At 35.1% G+C, this 5,641-nt stretch overlaps 1 pseudogene; it reads right to left on the minus strand.

The window, feature by feature from the left end:
• Positions 1-275, minus strand: part of LOC123389280 — a 102,596-nt pseudogene extending 102,321 nt beyond the window's left edge.
• Between the last annotated feature and the right edge of the window lie 5,366 nt (positions 276-5,641).

A 5,641-nucleotide genomic window follows, 5' to 3' on the forward strand; every position in this document is an offset into this window, starting at 1 on the left:
GAAAACATTAAATCTGTATATTTTAATTTTTCACTGTCTATTTGGATTATTTCAAAATGGAAGATAATTCAAAATAATGCTGTTGGGATTTATGTAGAACTTGCCCAAGGAGCAGAACACCTGTGTGTAAGTTGGAAGACCTCATGAATAGAATCCAACCGTTGTCTTTCGGCTGGCTGCCTTTTGACTTCTTCCTATTTACCTGCTTGGGCCCTACTCCTCCGGAGGGTATTCTTGGGTTTTGTAATGGCTTGGGGGAGAGGGGTGGGCTCCATTGCTAGGAAGGGAGCCTATATTCTTTGTTCTTCACCTGCCAGAGGAATTAGAAGGGCCAGAGTGGGGAATCTGTGTGCTTTGTAGGTTTGATTGTGGCCAAAGCAGAAGGTAAGAAGGACTGCCTAGGTAGAGAGAGATCCGCCACAGTTGCCAAGTAGAGAGATCACAAAGAACAAATACTTTTTAATGACTAACATCTTTGCCCTTTTTTCTTGGAAATTCTCTTCCTTATTGATTTCTGTGAGTTCTTGATGTAATGGGTATGTATTAAGTGTATTCCAAAGGTATTCTCCTCTCTTTTAACCTTGTTTATTATATACTTTTGCCATACACGTGTCCTTAAACAACTTTTTCTGTTTTATTTGATTGTTTGCTTTTGATTTGGTACAGTTCATAAATTCAAATGATAATTTAAAAAAAATATGCTTACGGGGACGCCTAGGTGGCTCAGTTGGTTAAGCGGCTGCCTTCGGCTCAGGTCATGATCCCAGCATCCTGGGATCGAGTCCCACATCGGGATCCTTGCTTGGCAGGGAGCCTGCTTCTCCCTCTGCCTCTGCCTGCCACTCTGTCTGCCTGTGCTTGCTCTCGCTTCTCTCTCTATGACAATTAAATAAATAAAATCTTTTAAAAAAAATATGCTTACAGAGATGCTTCAGTGGTACCTCTCCTTTCTGCCCTGTCCACCAACCTGCTCCCTTTGTAGGTGACCATGTCAGGACACTTCTGTATATAATTTCTGATCAGTTTATTCTCTTAACTTTTTATCTCAGAACAGCTTTATACTTACATAATTACTTCAAAGATAGTGCAATTATTGTATATTTCACACATATATTCCTCAACATTTTACATTAGTATGGTGCATTGGTTATAATTAATAAACCAAACTGATGTTTAGACTTTATTTAGATGTTCTCATCTCTTCATAATGTCCTTTCTCTGTTCTGGATCTCATCCAGGATAACATTACATTTAGTACTCCTCTCTCAAGGCTCTTCTGGGTTGTAACAAAACTCAGAAAGTTTCTCAGACTTTCTTTGTTTTTGACAGTTTTTGGATTACTATTCAGGTATTTATAAAATGGCCCTCAATTGGAATTAAAAAAATTAAAAGGTACACTCTGTAATATCCACCTTTTAAAAATTGTACAATTCAGTGATTTTTAGCATATTCACAATGTTTTATAAACATCCCTACTATTTAATTTCAAACATTTTATCATCCTATAAAGAAACCCAATAACCAGTAGCAGTCAATCCCTACTCATCCTTCCCCCATTCTCTGACTACCGCTGTCTGGCTTTCTGTATCTATGAATTTGACTATTTTGAACATTTTGTATAAGTGGACTCATATCAAATGTGGCCCTTTATGTTTGAATCTTTTCATTTAGCATAACATTTTTCAAGCTTTATCCATTTTATAGCATGAATCAATACTTCATTCCTTTTTATGGCTAAATGATATTTTAATATAGATATGCCATACCACATATTTTGTTTATCCATTCATCAGTTGATAGACATTTGAGTTATTTTCTCTCTCTATTATAATAAGATTGCTATGAAAATTCATGTACATATTTTTGCATACATGTGTGTTTTCATTTCTTTATGGTTATATACTTAAGAGTAGAGTTTAGATCATAGGATAACTTTATTGTTAAAGTTTTAGGTATTCAAATTTTTTTTTCTAAAGTGGTTGCACTAATTTACATTTCTATAAGCAAGGTATGAATGTTCCAATTTGTCCACATCCTCCATAACACTTGTTATTGTCTTTTTGATTATAGCCTACTGAGTGTGAAGTGGCACCTCATTGAGATAATCTTTTGCATTTCCCTAATGACTAATGGTGTTGAACATCTTTTCATGTGCTGATTGGCCGTTTGTTTATATCGTTTTTTTGGGGGTGAATTATTTATTCAAATCTTTCATACTTTATTCTATCTTTTGTTGAGTTGTAAGACTTTCTTTATAGGATATTTGCAAATAGTTTCCACCATTCTGCTGGTTGTCATTTTATTTTCTTAATGGTGTCCTTTGAAGCAAAAATTTTAATGTAATTGTGGTAAAGTCTACTTTATTTTTTTTGTATCCTTTCTAAGAAAATGTTGCTTACTTAAGTCAATGTCACACAGATTTACACCCATATTTTCATCTGAGAGTTTTATATTTTAAACTCTTATATTGAATCTTTAATCCATTTTGACTTAATTTTTATATATGATGGAGGAGTTCTGATCAGTTTTGCAGATTCTTTAGCTTCAGTTGTATACAGAATTTTTTTTTAAAAATTTTGAGGATAGTTTTACTCCAGATTTGTTGTCTCATAGGTGTATAACTATGAGTATATGACTTGGGGATAGGTCTAGACTTTGGGAAAAATGGAATTGTTGCGAAACATATGTGGGTCTAGCAACACAGTCCTTATAACAAAGTGTATTGGTAAAGTCTCTCTCTCACTCTCTCTCTCTCTCTTTTTTTTTTTTTTTTGTATGTTTACTTCCCAATTGCAGGGAATGCTCAATCAGACTTATAAACTGATATAAATTATACTCTTTAAGTATATGAATGATCCAATATGTCAGCTTTCTTTGGAGTGTGTATAAGGCTCAGGGAACTTATCACGCCTTCTTTGGCATCTAAAGCCAGTTTCTTAAGGTGGTAGAACAGCCAGAAAACTATCAGGAGTGTGGTCAGAGTTGTCAAAAAGAGCAGGCTGGAAAAGGATTTGGAAGCTGGGTCAGTAACTAGACAATCAAGTATATTAGAGCTGCGAATTAAGTATAATTTTATCTTAATATTTATTTTTTAATTCTAAAAGTAATTAATTAACATTGTACAAAGTATAAACATGGTAAAAACATTAAAAAAAATGCACCCAAATTTTACAGACAACAGGAGCCTAAAGGGACATGACTCCTGAAAAACACATATGGTATCTTGCAACAAGAAAAATGACATAAAGAAAAATCTGAGGAAATATGAATAAGGTACAAATTTTAATTAACAACAATAACACATATACCAAATTTTTATTTCCTAGTAGAAGTTATCACTGTAGTATTTGGGGCTGTTTGAAGAGCTAACACTTTTATAGAGTTTTTGGTCTGAAACAAACTCTACTCTATATAGGCATATAAACTCATTTAGCTGTCAGATCATTGTGTAAGGTAAGTACAATTCCTCCGTATTTTACATATTTAAAAAAATTAGGCACAGATGGGGCGCCTGGGTGGCTCAGTGGTTAAGTCGCTGCCTTCGGCTCAGGTCATGATCTCAGGGTCCTGGGATTGAGTCCCGCATCGGGCTCTCTGCTCAGCAGGGAGCCTGCTTCCTCCTCTCTCTCTCTCTCTCTGCCTGCCTCTCTGCCTACTTGTGATTTCTCTCTGTCAAATAAACAAATAAAATCTTAAAAAAAAAATTAGGCACAGAAAGTTAGATAATTGCCTCAAGTAACGTTGCTGTCAAGTTTCAAAACTAGAATTTGAATCAAATGATTCTGAGTCCAATGATAGTTTTCAACAGTATAGTGGTATGTATTCGTTCATACATTTTTTTTTAATGTGCAGGTAACATATATTTACATAAAATATTCACATAGCATTAATTTTACATAATATTTTACTATTTGCTCCATGATCAGGGTTGACTTTCTATTTATAGGGGAGTAACTAAAAATAGTCAGTATGCCAGGGTGGCATATTTTAGGGTAGTATTTTATGAACTCCTTCATATGTTTCTCCACAAGAATGTGTCAAAATGATCTATTAGTGAAATTTTGTAGATTAAAAATCTGTTTAATATTGATAATTTCAAATGATTCTTTATATGAGCTGTATTATATTTCTATATATCAGCCTAATATTATTGTTTGTATACATAGGTAAAATTTACTTAGCCTATATATCTTTCATGGGGCACATTACATAGTTTTCAAGATTTTATTATGATAGATGTCTGCATTGACACGTCTCTTCACACTTATTTGTAAAGTATAAAATGATTGGGAACAGAGCACTAGCTAAAGGGAATGGGGAGGGGATTTTGGCTATTTAGTCACCATTAGCCCACCTTCCCCCTCAGTTCATTGACATGGAGAATAGAGAAATTACAAAGCTATGTAAAATTCTATGCAAATACAGCTTCAGGATTATTCCCTTAGCTTTCTGTCCTTAGCATTGTTTTTCTCCATGTTCATGTATGCAACAGTTTTGGAGTTAACCAAAGTGTCTCTTAAATCTGTAAAGGGTATTATAAAGAAAAAAAAAAAGGAAATCATTCTATCTACTTGCTCATCCCTGTTGTATGAAAGTATGATTTTCCCCACTCTAGCTATCACTGATTATTGGTAAAAATTTCAATATACCCATGTAAACGTTTTGTTTTTTGTAGGAATCCAAGTTCATTTTTCGTTTTATAGAAATTGAGTAGACAACTTTTCCAACTTAATTACTGATACATTCTGTGTTTGAGAGGTTAATTACATTATGATGGTTTTAGCATAATTTTCAAAATTTGCAAAGAAAAACAAACCAAAACAAAACAAAACCCAAAACTGTAGAAAGCATAAAAAGAGGGAAAGAAATCTAACCAAATTCAAATAATGGAGTATCTTTTTTTTTTTTTTTAGGATTTTATTTATTTATCTGACAGAGAGAGCATAGCAAGAGAAGTAACACAAGCATGGGGAGTGGGAGAGGGAGAGCCCAATGTGGGGCAGGATCCTAGGACCTTGGGATCATTATCTGAGCCAAACGCAGATGCTTAATGACTGAACCACACAGGCACTCTAATACAGTATCTTTTAAAAGGGATTTTCTCCTAGATTGGGTTTCAATGATCTAGCAATACTGCACTGACTGCGGTTTTGCATCAATTTAGCTTTTCCAAATCAACATTTTTTTCTTTTCTTTCTTTCTTTTTTTAAAGATTTTATTTATTTATTTATTTGACAGAGAAACACAGCTAAAGAGGGAACACAGCAGGGGGAGGGGCAGAGGGAGAAGCAGGCCTCCTGTGGAGCAGGAAGCCCCATGCGGGGCTCCATCTCGGACCCTGGGATTGTGACCTGAGCCGGAGGCAGATGCTCAAGGATTGAGCCATTCAGGCGCCCCCCAGATCAGCATATCTGACATGGTATAGGAAAACACGAAGATGACTGTAAATCAGGATTTTTGGCCCACGGTGCCTGCAAAGATTTGTTGGGGAACCAAGAATTATTTCCTCAAAATTTTATATATATTTAAGAAAGAGAAACGTTGCCATTGAACCCCAGGGTGATGGTGCCGTCCTTGGAGTCCCCCTCCTAGGGCGCTAATACTTTGGGTACTTGGAGTCAAGCAAACATCACACCCTGGT

The sequence above is a fragment of the Mustela putorius genome, unplaced genomic scaffold, assembly GCF_011764305.1.
Source record: "Mustela putorius furo isolate JIRA1106 unplaced genomic scaffold, ASM1176430v1.1 tig00003972_pilon_pilon_pilon, whole genome shotgun sequence".
NCBI lineage: Eukaryota > Metazoa > Chordata > Mammalia > Carnivora > Mustelidae > Mustela > Mustela putorius.